We start from the raw sequence: 12,556 nt of genomic DNA on the forward strand, positions 1-12,556 counted from the left end.
CTCATTGTAGAAATCAATACACTATTTGGTTTCGGAAAAAAAATAGATGTTATTTTTTTATTTTTGAAAATAGAAAAAGAGAAATGATAAATAATAATTTTGGAAATGAAAATATTTAAAATTTAAAAATAATAAAAAATTATTTTCATTAAAAGTATTTTAAAAATTAAAAATATTAAAAATAAAAATTCTAAACTTTAAACTTAATTATTGAATTCACTTATTCAAATACATATGAACAATTTTTAATATCAAACTTCTTTTACCTTTGTTAAAATCTTTATAAATGTAAGTCTTTTTATTTTATTACACATGTTGCTATTATAGAATAACATGTATCAAATATGTTTATGTTTATATTTATCAAATGTATTTTTAATTTTAAAAAATAAAAAATGAAAATTATTTTCATAAGTGAAAATAGAAAATAAAATTTAAAAAATTTAGAAATCACACTAAACTTAAGTTATTTTGTATATAGACAGTTTCAATAGCTTTCTAAGACAACCCTATCTCTCTCTTACATACATATATGCGATAATGACAATAGAAGTGTTAATTTGTTGGAAATTTCTTTCTTTGTATCTAACAAAATCAAGTTAGTTTGGCCAACAATTTCTTAACCTAGTGACAATAGTATTGTGTCATTTAGCATAAGTGTAAAAACTCGTTCAGTGAGGTTTTGGTGTTTGACTATTGTTTTAGACTGTTTTGGTGAATTAAGTGTAGAGATGAGCAAGTAAATTGTTTGTTTTGGTTTAGTATAGAATTCTTTGTATGCGTCATTTGACAAACTCTTAGTTTGGCAAATATCTATGGTTTGGTGGGCTCTTCTATTAAGTGCATGCCACCCAAATGCTTTGGTGAACTCGCTTGGTTTACTGTTGAATGGATTTTTTTATTAATAAATAAGGAAAATTAGTTAGTTAAATTGAGACTTAGATAGAATGGAAGTAAACTACTATAGATGAAAAGACTTAATTTTTGATAAACGCGCTTAATCATGAGAATCAAAAGTATTAGTGGAATTATTTGATTTTTTCACTAAACCTTGTGTTCGTACTTAAATATATAAGGATAGTTGTGCCTTCATTGGAAATTTTTACGTTTTCTTTGTGCTTATCTTCCTCCTTGATCTTCTTTGCATTTTTTGAAAACCAAAGTCCAGAAAACTTGTCTGAAGTTGGGTTCGTTGTAGTCAGCCAACTTATATGTTTGTCATAACTCTCTTGTAATTGTTGATGAACCCTAGGTTATTTTTAAGGCTATTTACGTGTTTTTTATTCTGCATGCATAAGTGTCAAATTGGTGTGTAAGGAAAGAAACTTTCTGGTTCTGAGTTAAATGTTAACGATTCGATGAAGTAGTAATCTGATATGTTTAAATAACATTATTTTTAGCTCAAGACACTACAGAAGGTCCAAATGACAAAGGCAAATGACCTGTTATTTAAACTTTGTTATTTTTCTAGTGAGTTCCTTCTTACTTTGTGTTGTGATTATCTTTACTTTATAATATTATAAGGTAAATATTTTTACTCTGTAAAGGATTATCAGTGTATGTGTGTGTGACAAATGATTATCTATCTAGAGTTATTACTCTGAGTTCTATATGTCTGGGAAAAGAGGTATGGGTCATTTTCATGTTAAGCCACTACCATCTACTTTTGAAATAAATGATATAATATGAACTGATTTACGAAAATGGAGTTAAAGGAAATATGTTGTGTAGCCTACGAAAATTGGTATATGTGAATCTAGTTGATAGTGTTGTTATGCTCATAAGTAGATTATAAGTTTGTAATACGTATAATGTTGCATTGAAATTGATTTTGGATAAATTTGGCATGGTTGACAAAAGCATAAATATAGTATAGTAGTTAACCTATTTGAAATTGTTAAGGTTTAATACATTGTTGTATCAAGGTAATGTGAATCATGTCTTGAGTGTTGAACTTTAGCATGGTTTAGTTGGATGATGAAATGTATGTGTGCATTTGTTAAATGGATGAAACTACAGGTTAAGGGTCTTAGATTTTCCAAAAGCAATATGTGACATCGTGACGTCGAGTATACCACGTCGCGACGAGAAATTACCTATAATGTCATGTTGAGACAAGGAACCCCATTGTCTTGATGAGGCAAAAATAGTAAATGACGTCGCAACATCAAGTGGCTTGACGTTGTGATGTGAAAAATTGTGCGACGACATCTTGACATGAAAATATGACGTCATGATGTTAACTTTGTAATTTGAATACTTTACAATTCAATCCTAATTCAATCTCGGGTTAGCATTAGAGCTTTCTTAAGCTCATATAAGACCCGAGCATGTATATTTATCCTATTGTTTGCTTATAATGTTTGCATTTGAATGTTAAATGGCTTGAATTATGTTTTTTTTAATCGTAGCTGCTTTGGCAATAAATGTAGCACACTATAGCTCGGACCTGGCAAGCAGGTAGGGTATAGAATGTTATAGTAAATGGCTTATAGAATGATAGTTTGAGATTCCACTATAATTATTCTCTATTTAGCTTCATTGCATGTAATTATTAAAACATAGATTCATTATGTTAACATTGGTTAATTTCAATGGTAAATTTAATTCTTGATGTACTTACTAAGCTTTTATAAGCTTAACACGTTAATTTTCAACACATAGGTAGAGATTCGAGTTGAAGCTTTAAAGGGAAGATATCATCTCAACTCATCACATCTCAAAGCTTGGAAAAGAGTGTGATTTTGATAATTTAGTTACAGGTTATGACATGTACATAGGTTAATGGAAATCATATGGACAAGATTTCTAGTGAAAATACTTTAAGAATCTTGACTATTTTGTTTACCTTACAAACTTGTTAAACTTTGAATGGGTTATATATTGAATTTTTTGACGTTTTGATGGAGATTTTATGTTTTATAATGTTTAGAAATTATTTGGAATGGATGATGATAGTTGAGACTTGGTTTTTAGACGTTTCAGACATGTTTCGAGTAATTTGTCTCCAGTGTTGCAACATTAGAAACCAGTGTTGCAACATTAGACATGCAGTTAGAGTAATTTGTTTTTGGTGTCGCAAGATCAGCATCCTAGTGTCGCAACATTGACCTTATTTAGTAGTTTCTCTCCAATGTCGCAGCACCAACAGCTCAGTGTCGCAACATCAATCAGTGTCATGACACCCACTTCTTAGTGTCGCAACATTGACCTTATTTTCCCTGTTTTGACTTGAATAAGCCCCGATTCATCCATGTTTGTAACCAAACTTTAAAGAAAGCGTAGAAATGACTTAAATAACTTCAAAAGTGTCTATTTATGTTACAAAAAAGTTTTAAAATTTATGTTCGAGTGGAGTAGCCTTAGTTTCCAAATGTGACATTCCCTTAGTTTCCAAATGTGACATTCCTTGTTAGTGATATATTAGTTCACTTCGGGTAAGGGGTGCTACAAAAAGCATGTCAACAATCCATTGATTCATATAATTTAGGTAAATTGCCTACTGACTATATGCTTAAAAAGATCAAAGAAATGTGCTCACCCTCTCTTGACAAGGCATGTCATGCTAGCATTCTCTATGTTGCACTAGTTCGACAATGTACAAGAAACTCTTTACTTCTTGCTTTTCTTTGGGCAAAATATACTTATTCTCTTCCTTGCAAAATTTGGGAATAATGTCAGTAGCTGACTAAAATAATTAATGTTGGGTTTCACATTTTCCTTTTCTTGCCAAGGTATGTTCACCTTCACTACCTCGTATCATACAATGAGAGAGGAATCCTAACTCATGTAAGACTGAGGGTGAACAATTAATATTTCTTAGAAGGCTTAATTCTCAATTTGGCCTCTAAAGTATACTTGTTTTTCCACTTTGGTACCTTTTTTTTTTACCCAATTTGTTACACCTTACCGGGGCCTTTGACCCTCAAGGTCATCCGGAGCCACTTTAAAGCAGTTTATTGGCCAATCTGCATTTGTTATGGTTTTAGTCCATTTTTGTAATAGAAGTTGAAAATAAATTGTTTGGCGCTTTTAGCCAATGAAAAAGTGCCACTTGGAGTTCTTCTGTAAAATATATAAAATTTCTTTTATTAAATTGATATAAACCTTAAAAATATAAAATAAATATATAAAAATTTATATAATCTAAAAATATAAGGATTCTAAAAATTATGAAATTAAAAATTAATTGATATACTTTTTAAATTAAATTTAAAAAATTATTTTATTCCTCCCACCCTACGTTCTTTGTGTTGCACTTTATCTAAAAATTATTTATTAAAGTAGATACATTATTTTTCATAACTGTTCTGGCATTCATTTGTTTTGTAAGAAGCAAGTCATGATTAATAATAACAACTAAACATGACAAAAAAGTGTTTTTCGGATCCACCACAGAAACTAACATTCATTATTGTTTTTGTCCATAAAAACTACTTCTTTTAAGTTTAACACCAAATCAGTATTCAATAGTTGAGATGACTGAGAAGAAAAAATAATTTAAATATAAATGATTGATTAACAATCTATTTGGATTTTAATAAAAGTTAAAATTTGATTTAATGTGTAATGTAATACAAGAACTTACATTTATATAATTTTATACTTGAAGTTTTGATTTAATTTTTAATTTTCACAAATTACTAATATATTATTGATGTAATATCATTTTATGTTTACATATTATGTGCAAAAATAATTATATTCATCAAAATAAAAATAAATAAATGTACATTTAAACCAAATTAAAGTTTTATGTATAACTTTAAGATTTAAAAGCATTGATATAGCTTAAATATTTTTCTTTTAAGAAATACATATGTTGGACATGTGACCCAAATTCATGATAAAATAAAATATAAGTGTGCAAGAGAAGTTCGAATAGAAATATACTTCCTCTATTTAATATTGATTTGAATGAGGTGTTTTAACCTTACTGCATTACTTCTATTTTCTTTTGATTAGAATATGGTTTTACACACTTATAAATAGACATAGTCTACTCCTATTGTAATAATTCGAATTCAACATAGTGAATTATCTTCTCCTCTACTAGTGGTGTTTTTCCCAAAAGGGTTTTCACATAAAAATCTATGTATTCTTTATTTTTATTTCTTTTTCTTTGCGATACATTGTCATTATCGATGTTTTATTTTTCACAAATTGGTATCAGAGTTTTCCGGGTTGCTTATCTTGATCATGGTAATGGCATCAATGAAGTATGAAATTTCGCTATTGGATCGCAACACCAGATTTGTGTTATGACAAATTATTATGTAGGTAGTTCTTACGCAGATGGATCTGAAGGATGCCCTGCTAAGGATAGATAAGATGCCTTCGATATTGACAAATGAAGAGAAGAAGCGTAAGGATCAAAAGACTTTGACGCAATTACATCTACATTTGTTTAACAAAATTTTGCAAGATGTGATGAAGGAGAAGACTGTTGCTGTATTATGGAAGACGCTGGAGCAACTATGTACGTCAAAAAATCTAACCAGCAAGCTGCATATGAAGCAGTCCATTTATGCTCATCATTTGGAGGAAAGTGCGTCTGTGCACGAACAATTAATAGTGTTTAAAGAAATTCTCTCAAACCTTGAGGCCATGGAGGTCCAGTAAGATAAAGAAGATCTAAGGTTGATTCTGCTTTGTTCGTTGCCTCCGTCTTATTCAACCTTTAGAGACACGATTTTGTATAGTCGCTATAGTCGCTAGTCTCTCATAGTTGATGAGGTTTATGATTCTTTGATCTCGTATGTTAAGATGAAGCATCTTGTGGTTAAACTTGACTCTCAGGGAGAGGGTCTCATTATTTGTGGGAGACAAGATCAGAATGTTGATGGTGATCGTGGAATGACACAAGAACGAAATCTTCACGGTAAATCTAAAGGAATATCGAAGTCTTCAAACCAAGGTAAAACTTGTAACTTCTGTAAGAAGAAGTGACACATTAAATCTGAGTGTTTTAAGCTGCAAAACAAGATCAAAAGGGAGGCTGTGAATCAAAAGAGCAAACAACTAGAAAAATCTGATGAAGCTGATGTTGTAGAAGACTATAGCGACGATGAACTTCTAGTCGCTTCTGTCAATAATTCTAAAGTGAGTAAAGAGTGGATCCTTAATTCAAGCTGCACCTTCCACATGAGTCCCAATCAAGATTTGTTTACAACTTACGAAACAATATTAGAATGTATTGTTTTCATGGGAAATAATAATTCATGTAAAATTGCAGGTGTTGGAACGATTAAAGTTAAGATGTTTGACGGAGTTGTCAGAACACTTAATTGTAACAGCTCATTTTTCAGTGAAATCGGAACAGTGGTTTCGGGACCACAAATCGGACCCAAAAATATGATTTATTTTTATTTCATTATACGGTCCATGATATGGTAGATATGTTGTATGAAAATTTTGATATGAAAATTTTATCGATTAAGTGCTTAATTACAGAAGGACTAAATCGCATAAAATGTAAAAGTTAAATTCTAGTAGCTATAAGGATTAAATAGTTATGGAATTCAAATCTAGAGGTCCTTATATGGTAATTAGACCATTACAAAAAGTATGTAAATTTTTCTTGATGACTCATCCATGGAAAAATTAGAAAAGGCAAAAGACTAAATTAGAAATCACTAAAATTAAAATATGGTAATTAAATAAAAATAAATAATCATCTAATTTCATATCATCTTCCCCAAAATTTCCATGGAAACCTTAGGAGAGAGGAAAACAATGAAATCAAGTCCTGTTTTTAATAATTTTTATATTTTTAAAACTGGGATAGTCTAATCTCTCTATTTAGGGGATTAATTTGAAAAGTTATCAAGGTATGAAACTTGGGTCATGGATGAATATGCAAATTTTTGGTAGAAAATGAAAGTTTTTTCATAGATAAACAACTTTTACAAAGCAAATTTTGATGAAAACGTGATTTAGGGACTAAAATGAAAAGTTGTAAAATTTGATGAAAACTTCTAAAATTTTATGAATACATGTGATGAAAATTTTGTAATGGGCTTTGGTTAGGCTTGGAATATGGAATAATTTGCACAAGTTTCATTTTTCGGGCCTAGGGACAAAATCAAAATTTATGGAAAAGTTAGGGGTAAAATGATGATTTTTCCTAGGACGTAAATTGAGTCCATTTAAATATGAAATGTGTGAAATTCATAGTTAAATTCATTTATATAGATCTGAACAACACTAATTCGAGGTTAGATCGAGAAAAAGAAAAGGTTCCGGATTAGTAGACTTTTTATGCAAACAAGTGTCGAGGTAAGTTCGTGTAACTTAATCAAGCATGTAATTATGTTAATTGAATGTTGTGTTTATGTGCAATGTGATTTACATTGATGTGTTTTACTTGTATATTATGATAGAAAATTTGATACATGCTTGAAATGTTGATAAAAGGGTTAAGTCCCGATTAAATGTTGAATTTCGATGATTATATGCGCTTTCCCGAAACTAATAAAGTCCTGTATTTGTTGCGAACGGGATTTAGCTAGGACGAGTAATCTCATTGACCTTGTTTTAGAAAGGATTTTAGCCCGGACGGGTAATCTCAATATAATACCTCTCGAGCATATGTTATGAATATGGTTTAGCTTGGACTAGTAATCCTAATCGAGCTCCTCTAAGCATACGTTATATAAAGGATTTAACCTGGACTGGTAATCCTGTTATACGATATGTGGCTCGAGAGAGTGTTTCTTGGTTAAGTGCCCTAAGGGGTACCCTTGAATAAGGAAATGACGAATTATTGAATCGTACACTTCGAGTGTACTACTTAAGCATCCATTGGAATTCAATGATTCAACGGACATGAAACTTTTGACATGACATGAAAATCTTGAGACGTTATGATAATGACTTGAAAGAATATTGCTTGATAAGCTCATCTATGTTACTTGATTGATATGAAGATTTTGGTGACTAACATATTTGATTGAATGTATGTGATTAGGCAATTTAGCCAAATGGATGGAAACATAACATTGTATGCCTAGATTTAATAAGCAAGATTGGTAAGTTTAGTTTTTGTTCTACGAACTTACTAAGCATGTAATGCTTACTCCATTTTATTTTCCCCTGTTTTATAGTGCTTGGAAGCTCGTGAGGGTTGGAGATCACTAAAGCATCATCACACTATCGACTAGTCATTTTGGGTATAATTAGCGAAAACTATTTTGGTATAATGGCATGTATAGGACAACTTGGCCAATAGTGGCTTGAAAATGATGTTTAGTAACCTAGCCATTGGAATGGCTAGTAATGGTTCATTTTGGAATGACTAAATAGATTATTATGATATGATTACTAAGGTAAGGTTGCGATCATGTATGCTTGTAGTGATATGCCTTGTGAATGCTATAAATTGCCTATTTGAATGCTTGAAATGGTTGGTATTGGTTGTGTGTTTCAAGTGCAGGTATTAGGTGAAATTTTGGGTGAGAAATGAAGCTAGGAATGGCTCTATTTTATCTACACGGACAGACACACGGGCGTGTGTCTAGACCGTGTGCTGGTAACATGGGCATGTGGTTAGGTCGTGTGTCCCCTGCATCCTAATTTTGAGAAACAGAATGCTCAGAATTGAGTACACTGGCAGAGACACGGGCATGTATCTCAGCTGTGTGTGCCACACAACCTAGAACACAGATATGTGACCTGGTCGTGTGAAACCTGTACCTAATTTCAAATTGAATTAATTAACCATACGGCCTAGCACACAAGTGTGTGGCATGGCTGTGTGTGCAAATCAAAGAGTTATACGGGGTCAAACACGGCCTCCAACACGGGCGTGTCCCTTAGACCACACGGGCGTGTGAGCCCTGCACCTTGGAAAAATTTTATAATTTCTCAAAAAATTATTAGAGGTCCCAATTAAGTCCCGATTCAATTCTAATGCTTGTATTGGGCTTCGAGGGCCCCATTAAGGGACGTTATGGATGATTTCGGTAAATGAATAGTAACTTACGTAGATTAATGGAAAAATGTTTAGAATTTTTTGGTAATGCTTCGAAACCCTGTTCCGACGACGAGCACAGGTTAGGAGTGTTACATTAGTGACGTACGACATGTTCCAAAATTGAAAAGAAATTTGATTTCGTTGAGTATTTTTTATTCAAAAGGATACAAATGCACAGTTGAAAGTGAGGTTTTGAAAATTCCCAAAGGTTCCCTCGTTGTGATTAAAGGGCATAGAAAAATTATCAAGTTATATATTTTGCAGAGTTCTATGGCTACTAATGATGCAATTATCGCTTCCTGTTTCTTATCAGATGATAATATTACTAGACTTTGGCATATGTGCCTAGGGCATATGAGTGAGAATAACATGGCAGAATTGAACAAAAAAGAACTTCTTGATGGAAAAAGAATTTGCAACTGAATTTATGTGAGCACTGTGTTTTTGAGAAGCAAAAGAGAGTTTGATTCACCATAGGCATCCATAACACAAAAGGAACATTAGAGTATATTCATTCTGATCTATGGGGGCCATCCAGAGTGCCTTCGAGAGGTGGAGCTAATTATATCCTAACTTTTATTGATGATTTTTCCAAAAAAGTTTGGGCATTTTTCTTGAAGCAGAAAAGCGATGTGTTTTCCGTATTCAAGTCTTAAAAAACTATAATTGAAAAACAGAAAATAAAACAAATAAAACACCTTCATATAGATAATGGCTTAGAGTTCTGTTCTGATAAGTTTAATGAATTGTGCAAGTCAGAAGGGATCATGAGACACTTGACAGTCGTCATACTCCACAGCAAAACAGTGTTGCATAATGAATGAACAGAACGATCATGGAGAAGGTTCGATGTATGTTGTCGAATGCCAACTTACCAAAGTCGTTTTGGGCCGAAGCAGCCTCTACTACATGTTTTTTATCAATCGATTTCTATCTGTTGCAATTGAGAAAAAGTCTCCACAAAAGGTATTGTTTGGTAATCCTACTGATTATTTTGATTTAAAAATCTTTGGGTGTTTTGCGTATGCTCATGTTGATAATGGAAAATTAGAACTGAGATCCATTAAATGTGTTTTCCTTGGTTATAAAGTTGGTGTAAAAGGGTATAAGTTAAGGTATCTTGAAAATAGAAAAGTTGTGATTAGTAGAGCTGTTGTTTTTTATGAAACTGCTATGCTACCTAACTTATCTCTTAAATACTCTTCCAATAAATAACAAAAAAATCAGGTAGAGCATCAGATTAATCCAGAATCCACAACAGAGTCAACTCCTCAAGCCAGTACAAAATTCATAATAAAGTTTCTTCTACACCATAATACTCTATCACTAAAAACAGAACTAAAAGAGAGGTTAAACCTCTGAAGAGGCATACCGAGACTAATCTAGTTGCCTATGCTTTAAATATAGCTAAAGATATAAATGCAAACTAAGAGTCTTCTACTTATTCTGAGGCGGTTAACTGTGAAGACTTAGAAAAGTGGATGTTTGCTATGCAAGAGGAGATGGAATCACTCACAAAAACAGAACATGGGATCTTGTGAAACTTCCTAAAGGCAAAAAGGTTGTTTGTTGTAAATGAGTGTTTAAAAAAAAAGAAGGGACTCTAGGAGTTGAAGAACCCAGATATACAGCAAGGCTTGTTGCAAACAGTTATCGTCAAATTCCAGGAGTGGACTTCACAGATGTGTTGAGAGGCGGTGTAACACCCTTACCCGTATTCGTCGCCGGAATAGGGTAGGAGGCATTACGGAGTTTCTGAATTAATTTTCCATTAATGTGAGTTAAATACTATTCATTTACTAAAACATGTCATGGTGTCCTTTAGATGGGCCTCCAAAGCCCAAAACATACTTTGAGACCAAACCGAATTAAATCGAAACCATAGGAATTTTTCGCAAAATCCCAAAGTTTTTTTTGCTCAATATAACCCCTTTATAAATATCTAACCTTCCCTGCAAATTTTAAAACCGAGACCAATCCAACCAACCAATTCATTTCAATCAATTTGATACCAAATTATACTACTATTATAATTATACTATTTAACATATTCATCATTCTTTACTTTAATGTATATGTCTTAAACAAGTCTTAGTATTTATATAATCATCAAACCTTATACATGCCATATAAATCAAAAGAAATTTACAAAAGCTAGGAGATAATCTGGATAGTGTGATCCTCTGTGTTGATCCGATCCTCCGTATACTTCCACGTCAATCTAAAAGAGACATTGATTACAGTCATGTAAGCTTATAGAAGCTTAGTAAGTTCATAGGCATAAAACATAAATCTTACCAAATATTTATACACTTATACAATATACACAATTATTAAGTTCACCTGTCAACCACAGCCATTGGTGAGTTCCCTTGTATAAACTTACTACTACTTATCCATTTCCTTTAATTCTTTTGGGCCCATTTGTCACATATCATTCTTTAACCAAATTAGGGAATGGTTACGGAAAATTGAGTACTTCACTTTCACTTTGCCATAATATAACTATGGTATTGTGTATAATCACTAATCACCTTTTGAAGTCATAGTCCTACCACGGTCTTACACTGATCACATTTATCACTTGTCACTGATCAGATAAGTGTAGCTAAAACTACCACTTATCACTTATCACTTGTCACTAATCAGATAAGTGTAGCTAAAGCTACCACTTATCACTTATCGCTTGTCACTTGTCGCTTGTCACTTATCACTGATCAGATAAGTGTAGCTGAGGCTACCACTTATCACTTGTCACTGATCAGAAGTACTCAAATCCGACATTCCGCTCAATTTAATCATTTATTCAATTTTCGTGTTGTTATTTTATTCTCTATTTATCAATAAATATATTTCATCATACATATTACATTATATAATTCATAAAATTAACATATAATCATTAAACTTCAACCATATGAACTTACCTGGGTCGATTTGCAAAATTTGTGAAAGTTCAGGGACTAATCAGCTACTTTTTCTTTTCCTCGACTTGCTTCGGGTTCTCGATCTATCATTGTAAAATCATTCACTTATCAGTATTGACTTCATCTTCAACCCGCTTATAAGTTATATTATCTATAATTTCATTATTTACTTATCTATATTCCAATGCTGTCCATCAGTACCATAGTCACTAAATTATTTTTATCTTTAGCTACAGAACTCCAAATTAGGATCCGCTAATTTTTCCTGAAACTAGACTTACATATATTCTTATCATAAAATTTTTATAATTTTTGGTTTAGCCAATAAGTACATTTTATTCTTTAAAGTCACCCCTGTTCTGCTATCTAACAATTCCGACCCTTCTTCACTAAAAATTAATTATCTCTTCATACAGAATTCAGATGATGTCCATGTTTGTTTCTATTGAAAATAGACTCATTAAGGATTTTAAAAATATAAATTTAAGCCCATAATTATTTTTATCCAATTTTTTATGATTTTCCAAAGTCAGGATAGGGGAACCCAAAATCATTCTGACATTGTCTCACAAAATCTATTATATCTCATGATCTACAATTCCCTTGCTTACATCGTTTCTTCTATGAGAAACTAGACTCAATAAGATTTAATTTA

This window comes from Gossypium arboreum, chromosome 11 (genome assembly GCF_025698485.1).
Source record: "Gossypium arboreum isolate Shixiya-1 chromosome 11, ASM2569848v2, whole genome shotgun sequence".
NCBI lineage: Eukaryota > Viridiplantae > Streptophyta > Magnoliopsida > Malvales > Malvaceae > Gossypium > Gossypium arboreum.